The 10,668-nt window shown below is 43.8% G+C and overlaps 1 long non-coding RNA gene across 1 annotated transcript; it reads right to left on the reverse strand.

Annotated features, from left to right (window-relative positions):
- Positions 1-106: 106 nt before the first annotated feature.
- On the reverse strand, positions 107-9,418 carry LOC120384312. Its single transcript, XR_005588747.1, has 3 exons — positions 9,284-9,418; positions 1,557-1,695; positions 107-237 (listed from the first exon to the last, which is right to left on the reverse strand). It is a non-coding gene; the product is annotated as an uncharacterized LOC120384312 (long non-coding RNA).
- Between the last annotated feature and the right edge of the window lie 1,250 nt (positions 9,419-10,668).

Below are 10,668 nucleotides of genomic sequence, written 5' to 3' on the forward strand. Positions count from 1 at the left end.
CTTTCTACAATGCTGTATCTGCTCTATTCTCTCTGTTACTCCAGGCAGTATAACACAATTCGTTCACTTATTTACACCCCGTGTCAAGTTTAATTTTTTAAAGGTTACTGTATGCCAGCCACAGCTATAGAAAGATGAATTCACTTTTTTATATAGAGTTGCTACTTCACTGATTTCTTCTTTGCTTGCTAGAGTGATGTGACTCCAGGCCAGATCCTCACACAGGCAGAAGACCCACTGCAGAGGATATGAAAATAGAATTTACAGTCTTAGATAGATAATGGGATTAACTGCACAACTGATTTTGTAACAATAGTTTGATAAATGATCTAATCCATAAGTAAAAGTCCATTAATCTCAGTCGTAGATTTGGCTAAATAAGGACTTCAGGACATGATTTCTTTAATGTCATGTGCTTTTTCAGAGAAGGAGGCCAAGCCACAAAATTCCCCTACAGCTCTCACTGAGCTGAGTTTGCCCATGGTTTGGGGAGGATTTGAAGCTGGGGTGGGGGGGGGTTGATTCCAGGCTAATTTCTAGGTTTTTTTCCTATTCTGCACTCACCTCCAGTACAGAAAAAGGCTAGGAACCCGGACTGCAAGAGATCTAAGATGGAGCTGGAGGAGAGGAACTCTGGGCAACACTTGGAAACAGTGTGTTCAATGAGCTTAGCTGAGCCAAGGCAGGTGGGAAGTAAATGAGTGGAAGCTAGGTCAAATTTGGATTTTTTATTTTTTTTTAGGGTATGTGAGGCCAAACATGATGGGAAGGAACCAGAGAACAGGGAGAGCTTAAGGAGGAGTGCAACAGGAATACAGATGGGGAAAGGGTGGCTAGGAGGAAGGTGGGTTTCATTCGGACATGTGGAGGGCTTGTAATAAGCATGAAACCTCAATGTTGCTCACTGGAGAGAAAGAGGACAAGGGAGATGGGGACGCTCATGCTGTTAGAAGGCCAGCTGAGCACTCAGCCCATACATAAAAGATGGTCTGGTGGAAACTGTATTTTGAATGCTCTGAATCAACTTCTTTTATCCATTTTATTATCTTTCCAGTATGAAAATAATTTACTTAAAGAAGGGGAGGGGAGAGTTCGGAACTGCCAAGATTTCTTGTCGTAATGAGATCTTTATTGTAAAAGGAAACAATTGTACCTTGAAGTTAAGGGAGGCTAAAAATGATCCTTTGTTATGATCAGCCCACAAGCAGTTGTGGCAACCCTCTTAAAAGGACCTTACATATCACAACAGGGAAGGTTGTGTATTCAGCAAATTGACTATCCCAGGAGGAGAGGTAAAGACAGAAATAAACCCTAGTTACTGGTTGTGAATCACCTTAACATCAGAGCTGCCAAAGGTCACTTTTCTACCTTCTAGCTAGACTGAACGCAAGGAATAGCAGCTGAGAGATAGGAGCAAAGAGGCATAAAGACAATTTGAGGCACGACAGTTAAAAACTAATTATAACAAAAAGATCAACAGACTAATCATGAAATGAATTAACTAAATAGCACTACCGTGAGCATCAGACAGCAGCGTCAAGAAATGATGCATTTACCTTGCAATTATTCTCAACAATAAGTTGCATGTTTAGTGCTGTAATGGCAAACACTGGAACCTCCCGTACATAGTAGCACGTAATTACCAATGAATGGAGGTGATTCGGCAGCTTTCAGACATGACATCAATGAGAGACCCTAATAGATACAATGAAGGTGAACGGATGAGTGGTTTACTTTCTTGACAGATTCCAAACTGGGCACCAATCCTCTTGACAGTAGGTGCGTAATAAGCAAATAATAACATGAGTTGTGTAGTTGTCAAGAAAACAGGGGTGTGACTCAGTATGTCATACTTCAGTAATCCAGCAGGGACCAGGTGTAGAGCTGTGCAGGTACATGCACTTGTACTAGCACTATGGACCGTAAAAGTATGAACTAACTAGTGAAGCTTCAGCTAAGGTTTAAATATGCAGATATGTGGTTGGCTGAGTATATAGCAAATTTGCCATGGTTAGATGGCTCTCCCTATGAGCCCAAATGTTGCCTCAGAACAAATTAAACAACATTAGACCCTGATCTGATAAAGCACTTAAGCATGTGCTTAAAATTAAGTCCACAAGTAGTCCCATTAAAATGCTTTGCTTAGCTTCCAACCAAAAGTCTATAAAATTAACTTCTGGCACTGCTGGAACTAGTGTTCTGCCCTGGTAGTGTGTCAGATACAAACAAGATAATCTTACGTTTTAATACTTTCAGAGGCTAAAATTGGTACAAGCACAGAACCTTCCTCCTTAGAAAATGTATGGTTTTCAAGATATGGTAGAATATGAGAAGGGGATCACTTCATTTCCCTAAACCGGGAAATCAAAAACCCAAAAGATCAGAAATGGGACACTGACTAGGTATTAAAAAAAACAGGAGTACTTGTGGCACCTTAAAGACTAACAAATTTATTTAAGCATGAGCTTTCGTGAGCTAAAGCTCACTTCTTCGGATGCATAGAATGGAACACACAGACAGGAGATATTTATACATACAGAGAACATGAAAAGGTGGAAGTATGCATACCAACAGGCAGAGTCTAATCAATTGAGATGAGCTATCGTTAGCAGGAGGAAAAAAACTTTTAGAAGTGATAATTAAGATGGCCCATAGAAGGTGTGAGGAGAACTTAACATAGGGAAATAGATTCAATTGGTGTAATGACCCAACCATTCCCAGTCTTTGTTTAAACCACAGTTAATTGTATCTAGTTTGCATATTAATTCAAGTTCAGCAGTCTCTCTTTGGAGTCTGTTTTTGAAGTTTTTTTGTTGCAAAATTGCCACCTTCAAGTCTGTCACTGAGTGGTTAGAAAGGTTGAAGTGTTCTCCCACTGGTTTTTGAATGTTATGATTCCTGATGTCAGATTTGTGTCCATTTATTCTTTTTCGTAGAGACTGTCCGGTTTGGCCAATGTACATGGCAGAGGGGCATTGCTGGCACATGATGGCATATATCACGTTGGTAGATGTGCAGGTGTACGAGCCCCTGATGGTGTGTCTGATGTGATTAGGTCCTGTGATGGTGTCACTTGAATGGATATGTGGACAGAGCTGGCATCGGGCTTTATTGCAAGGATAGGTTCCTGGGTTAGTGTTTATGTTGTATGGTGTGCAGTTGCTGGTGAGTATTTGCTTCAGGTTGGGAGGCTGTCTATAAGCAAGGACTGGCCTGTCTCCCAAGATCTGTGAGAGTGAGGGATCATCTTTAAGGATAGGTTGTAAATCTTTGATGATGCGCTGGAGAGGTTTTAGTTGGGGGCTGTAGGTAATGGCTAGTGGTGTTCTGTTATTTTCTTTTTTAGGCCTGTCCTGTAGTAGGTGGCTTCTGGGTACTCTTCTGGCTCTGTCAATCTGTTTTTTCACTTCAGCAGGTGGGTATTGTAGGTTTAAGAATGCTTGATAGAGATCTTGTAGGTGTTTATCTCTGTCCAAGGGATTGGAGCAAATACGGTTGTATCTTAGAGCTTGGCTGTAGACAATGGATCGTGTGGTGTGTCCGGGATGGAAGCTGGAGGCATGTAAGTAAGTATAGCGGTCAGTGGGTTTGTGGTATTTATGTGACCATCGTTTATTAGCACAGTAGTGTCTAGGAAATGGACCGCTTGTGTGGATTGGTCTAGGCTGAGGTTGATGGTGGGATGGAAATTGTTAAAATCTCGGAATTTCGAGGGCTTCTTTTCCATGAGTCCAGATGATGAAGATGTCATCAATGTAGCGCAAGTAGAGTAGGGGTTAGGGGCGAGAGTTAAGGAAGCGTTGTTCTAAGTCAGCCATAAAGATGTTGGCATACTGAGGGGTACCCATAGCAGTGCCACTGACTTGAAGATATATATTGTCCCCAAATGTGAAATAGTTGTGGGTGAGGACAAAGTCACAAAGTTCAGCCACCAGGTTAGCCGTGATATTATCGGGGATACTGTTCCTGATGGCTTGTAGTCCATCTTCGTGTGGAATGTTAGTGTAGAGGGCTTCCACATCCATAGTGGCCAGAATGGTGTTTTCTGGAAGATCACTGATGGATTGTAGTTTCCTCAGGAAGTCAGTGGTGTCTCGAAGATAGCTGGGAGTGCTGGTGGCATAGGGCCTGAGGAGAGAGTCCACATAGCCAGACAATCCTGCTGTTAAAGTACCAATGCTTGAGATGATGGGGCGTCCAGGATTTCCAGGTTTATGGATCTTGGGTAGCAAATAGAATACACCTGGTCGGGGTTCCAGGCATGTGTCTGTATAGATCTGTTCCTGTGCTTTCTCAGGGAGTTTTTTGAGCAGATGGTGTAGTTTCTTTTGGTAATCATCAGTGGGATCAGAGGGTAATGGCTTGTAGAATGTGGAGTTAGAGAGTTGCCTGGCTAGGTATTGTGAATCACTGGGTTTATGAAACAATTTAGAAGCAATTTCTTAGTCTCCTTTTGCTGGCCTGTGTGTTAATGCTATGAAAGCTGTGCTGCTCGCTATCTCAACACGGTGGCTGAAAAGTCTTAAAGGTGGCCCTACGTGTGTAAGATCATTTTGGCCTTTACATAAAGAGCATCTGAAACTGCCTTGTTGGACAACCTAAATGAATTGCAGAGTGTTGGTGATAAATTAACCACCTTTCGTTCCCTTCCATTTCATTGTATTACCAATAAATGCCTTTTTGATACTTTGGTAACTAGAACTATAAATCCGTAACAAAACTATGTCTGCTGAATCACATTAGCATGGTTACATTGAAAGATGACTGGATAATGTAGGCTTCCTCTAATTAGCAGGACTTGCCAAATACTGTCTGCACAAGTATTCAAGTAGCAAGTACAATTGTTAACGCGCTCCTTGGAACCATCTCGCCTTCCCCCTCATTTGCAATTACAAGGTCCAACTACAGTTACAGGGGACATGCCTCATCTGCCAAGCTTTATCCTAGCTCAGCAAGCCCCTATAAATCCTATAAATCCCTCCATGGAGTCTGTCCATCATTGCGCTGAACAAGCATTTCCAGAGTCCTGCCTTCCATGGAAAGGGAGTGATTTATAGGACTTGCAGGAGCTTTCTTGGCCGGGAATGGGCCCAGTGGATGAAGCAAGGCCCCTGCAATTGGAGCAGAGTTCAGGTGGGCAGGGGAGTGTGCCAGTTTGGAGCAGCGGGTGAAAAGCAGACTCCTTTTCCCTTACTGTGGACCCTGACACACACCGGCTGGCCCTCAAACCATATTATGGCTGTAGTGTCTAGAGCCTCTTGATGTTATACTTAGACTCTCTGGGCCAAATTTATCCCTAGGGAAACTCAATTGACTATTATAGTCCATTGTGTAAACGTGTATTTTGGCAAACGTTTAAGCCCTTATATTGACTTAACCATCCACCCACTCTACAGACAAGTGCTCTTTACTGAGGAGCGGGCCCTTTCTGTCTTTCCTTAGCCTCTAGCAGGAGCCCCAGCTCCTTCTCCACCCCTCCTCCCAGACTAGTGAAATACCATCCACGTCCCTAGCCTTTAGCCCTACTCCCAGTGCCAGAGTCTATCCCTTCCGAGTGGGCTGGCAACACTGCACTCTACTATCCCTCTGCTCTTGTCCACTGGCCCCCAAGTTCCTACTCACCCACTGACCCCTGGTAGTTGCTGGCTTGAGGCCAGGGTCATGAACTGGCAATAATGGGAGGCTAGAAGCTCTAGGCTTGGGAAGCAGGGACCTCCCACCCGAGAGGGCACAGACGTGTTCTGGTCACACTGTTTCCTCCCTACAGTTCTGACCTGCTTAGCCTACTGTCTGCCAGAAATCACCTACCCTAGCACAGGCTCCACTGCTAGTAGCCTCACATAAACCCCTCACAAGTGGGCTGTCCCCCACTGAGAAGGCTTAGCCAGAGCCTTAACAGAGACGCAATACAGCCTAATGTGGAAATAGCTATTTTGTAAAGCAGCCGTCCAGGTGGTAGCTATTGATCAAAGTGGGATACCTGGCTGGATTTAATTTTTATTGGAAAATAATGGAAGCAATTATCCAGATGATATCGCCAGCCAATCACTTCCCACCTCCTACTTTTTTTTTCAGTGTGAGAGAATTTGGCGCAATACAAGCGCAGGCTGGTAAAGAGGGTGGTGGTGGTTTTTTTTTTTTCTCTTCAAGGTTTTATTTTTCAGGGTCAGATTTGCAGCTGACCTCCTTTCATACACCCACAAAATGGGCAGCCATGTTTGTGTACAGAAAAAATGCCCCTAGAAAGGAGTGTGGGCATTTCTGATATGAATCCTCGGTGCCAAACCCTTCCCTTTGGGTCAGATCCACTCTTGGAAAGGTCCAGTTTTATGGTTCCAGTTTGACTATGCTCAAAGTCTCACAATAGCCATCCCTGTGAGAGTTCAGACTAAAATGGTAGAAATCTAGTGCGTTTAGATGCTCTCTAATGAATCTACCCTTTTGGCCTAAAATCTTTTGAAACTAGCTCATGAGCTTTGGAATGGCTGGCGTCTAAACCCAAACCCTAATTCAGTCTTTACCTCACACCCTGGCCTCTGGTCTGCTAATTTACATCCCAACCCGGAGCCTATGGCCCATCTCAAGCACAAAGCTGCATTTGTATACGTATATCAGGGCGTTAGCTTGTGTGCTCACATACCCATGTGCATTGCACCGGCAGTTTTCACTGTGTACAAAGGGATAGTATGGCTCAATTCTCAGCTGTGATGAGCTAAGGGGTAAGGAGCCTGCACACCACCTTTATTGCCCTCCAACTCTTGGGAGAGACAGGAGCCAATTCAAGTCCTGGGTCAAGTTGAAGCCCCCAGTGGCCTGCTAAACTGGCTTTCCGCCTGCTTCGTGCTGCCAGAACAGCACAAAGCAGGCAGAATGAGGCCAGCATCAGACCTTACAGCTGCAAGAGTTGTGCTTGTGTTAATGGAGCCAAAAAATTGGCCCTGAAGGGCAAAAGTGATTGTATGTTTTAAAATTTTAAAACACCCCAGCAGTCCAAAGTGAATGTCTGGGTGAACTCACATCTATTAAGCTTTAGCCCGGCACCTTATTTTGCATAGAGATCCTCTGTAGCCTAGGCAGAGCACTAGCAGCCTGGGCAGGCGCTATGAGCAAAACCTCCTTTGAATGCAGTTGTGCATATAGTAATTTATAGCACACCCAGCAAACACACCCATCTAGGAGCTATGTTCAGCTAACCAGCCTACTGCTCCGCCAGCACTCCCCACCCAAAGCTATCCTGCGAAGCACCTCCAAATTACCAGCACGGCTGCTTCCTACTTCGGCTCTGGGGTCAAGTTCAGAGCTTCAGGCTCCTCGCTAGAGACTGCATCTCCATTTGCTTCCATTTGTTGAGGCCTAGGAGCTGATGGCAATAAGCACCTAGTTCATCAAAACGACTATGTTAAACCATAGGAGAAAGGACAACCTTAGAGTTAGCTGGGTCAAGGCAATACAGTGCTTTGTAGGTAATTACCTATATATGGAATTGCCCCTTAGATACAAATCGGGACCCATTGCAGAGTACAGGGCTCTGTTGCTTAGTGATTATGTGGGGATGCCCTTCTGAATAGGCTTTTGGCTAAATCCTGCACTAGCTGATTCCCATGGAAAAACCTCCCTGAAGCTTCAATCTACTAATTATAACACGTGGGAGGAGGTGCACAGCATGTCCCGGAATAGGTAATGGGTGGTACTGTCAGATGGAGAAGAGGAAATGCCCTGACTTAAAACAGAGAACACATCTCATTAAAAAAAAAAAAGGGCGGCAGGGAAATTGGCAAAAAAGAGGCTTGGTGAGGTTGCTGGTATCGCCAGGGGCAGTCTGAAATTAGTTTACATTAGAACAGGTTGCACTTGATTTTTCTACAGTAGTTGTCATGGTTGGTAAGAATAACAAGACGTTAACATGGCAACATTGTAGCGCACACCACGCTCATACTGAGGCTGCCTAGAAAAACATCCTTATAAATACATTGCCTGGACAGGAAAATTTTTAAAAACTCTTTCAGAGATGTTAGGGTTTGTCTACACAGCGAGGTGATGTGCTCTCTGGGGGGGTGATTTCTAAAGTGCACTAACATACTACATAGTAATTGGTCCTTGTAGACTCTGCTGGTGCACACTAAAGGTTCCCTCATGCACACCAGCAGGGTCTATAACAACCAGTTCATATGCAACATGCTTGTGTGCTTTAGGAAATCACAGCCCTGTAGCGTGCATTATCCCACCATGTAGACAAGCCCTCAGTATCCATTTCAGGAGTCTTTGAGGAGGATTATTTCTGTTAGAGTCAATTTTTCAAAGAAGCACCAAATGGTAGCCAAGTTTGCTCTCAAAGAGGCATTTGCAGGCACAAAATTTGTTATTTCACCCACAAGTGATCACATTTTTAAAGCCCTGTAGGGATACAAAACTTGTATCTGCATCAGATTCGCAATCTGCAGACATGGTCCATGGTCCATGGGTATCCGCAGATATAAAGTAGATATCTACAGATTTGCAGGGCTGTACACCTATTCATTGTTACCCAACTTGTGCATGCATCTCTTTGAGCATTAAAAAAAAGGAGTTTTTATGCACCGCTTAATATATGTTCTAAACTAGGGAAGGGGTCATTTAAGAAGCAACTGTGAAAAATGTTTATTGTTAATCTTTCTGTAGAAAACAGAGAACCCCTAAAACCAATTAATTTCCCCAGAGTCCACTCTCTAACACTCATCAGGACATAATATGTGCCCTCTGGAACTACCCAAATTAAAATCTTGGTCCTTGTAAAAGTGGTGAAAAATCATCCTGGAGCAGCTCAGAAAACCAAAATGTTTCTCATTCTTATTTTCTCAGGAAAATGAAAGACATTTTCAGAAAAAGAAAACTGATATTTTGCCATAAAAAGTGCACAAATTGGGCCATTTCTCTGAGGAAATGTCAACCTTCCAACCATTACAAAGTCATAAAAGTTCACAAAGTTTGTCTCAGAGGCCGACCGTTTGCCATTTTGCTGCACAAAGTTATTTTTAAAATCACAGAAATAAATATTCTGCTCTGGATCAAATGCACAAAATATCTTTTTTTTGCTTTTCAGCATTTGCGTACAAAACTTGTTCCTAACTTTCATTCAGCTGCTCCTGGCATCAGTAACCTTTCCAAGTTACATTTCAACTTCTGCTACAACAACATGCACACCTTACGGGTTCCTTCAGAACTCACTTCACACTCTCAGTAGAAAACAGTCACATATACATATAGCAAACAATATCAGGCAGAAATCACAGGCCAAGTCACTCACCATAAATGTTTCAAGGATTCCTTCTCTTCTCGCCCTCGGATGCAAGGAATAGAGGGAAGAACACAGATATTTACACACTCACCACCCTGTGGAGAGGATTTGATGCGTCTTTCTTCCCTCTTTCCATTGACGAGCTCAAAAATGAAAAGAGAATGAGAAAGAACAAGGTGAAAAATGGGCAACCCCACCCCAGAATTTGGCATAGATAAACCCGAGTCCATATTTCTTATCTTCTGCTCTGCAGTAAGGTCACACTTGGGCTCATGTGATCACTGCCATCTTGAACAATACACATGGGGCTTCCAGAGCTGAAGGCAGGAACTACTGTGCATCCTCTGGTGCATTCTAAAGTGCATTCGCTGGTGCTGCAACAGAGCCAAATACTCTGCTGCAGCTTGGCACAACGGGGGACCTGTAACTCACTCTCACCAGAATATTATATACCCAGTTCCTCTTATCCTCAGCCACTAATCACTGCACACTGCTGGGGCGCATGCACCATATCTGTGGTCAAAACAAGCATAAGCCCGTTTACCAAATAACATACCAGCTGTTTCAGCATTGTAACATCTGTCTATACTGTGGCCAAGACCTGAAGGCACAGGGAATTGCAGCTGATCAGCACTTCCAGTTTTGGCCTCCAAATAGTGAGGTCCCTATACACACTAAACTTGAGATAGGCCTGAATCACAGCCAGGGATTTGAAGGCCTCTAAATCTTGGGGCTGTGCTGATTCAAAGCTGGATCTGAATTTTGCAGTTTGGGCCCATGGCTATTGAAATGTGGTCCTGTAGACGCTTGCCATACTTACAGCTTCCATTGAGGCTATGAAGCTGACGGATGAGGAAGTCAACTGCGGAGGATTTCATTAAAACTCAAGCAATAGCCAATTCTGAATTTATACACTAGTAAATGCTAAGATGCAGCAAAGCACAATAATTATGGAAAAACACACATGCAGAATTCTGTCACTGTCTGAGTCGTCCCTCGTACATCAACATAGGTGCCAGAGGCAAAGTTTCATCTTTAAGCACACTGACATTGCTAACTCACATGCGATGTAGTAGGTTGCAGGCTTCAGCAATGTGACTGCAGTGTTCTGATTCATGGTGACGTGTGCATGGTATCGGCTGTGCCATCCAGTGAAAACCAATTATGACTTTAGGGGAAAATTAACAGATGGTTGTGGGAGAGTTCAGGAGTATTTCGTCTTCCACCAGGCCTGGGTGTTCATTATAGCACAGAGGTGGGGCTGGGTGTTGAACATCTAGCTAGTGATGGTGAGTAATGAGCACGTGCAGTCACATGTGGCATTATGTTCAGCAAAGGCTGCCAGCTAGGCACACTCACTGCTCAGCTTGCCATCCAGGTAACCCTGACATGTC

Source organism: Mauremys reevesii, linkage group 16 (genome assembly GCF_016161935.1).
Source record: "Mauremys reevesii isolate NIE-2019 linkage group 16, ASM1616193v1, whole genome shotgun sequence".
Taxonomy (NCBI): Eukaryota; Metazoa; Chordata; order Testudines; family Geoemydidae; genus Mauremys; species Mauremys reevesii.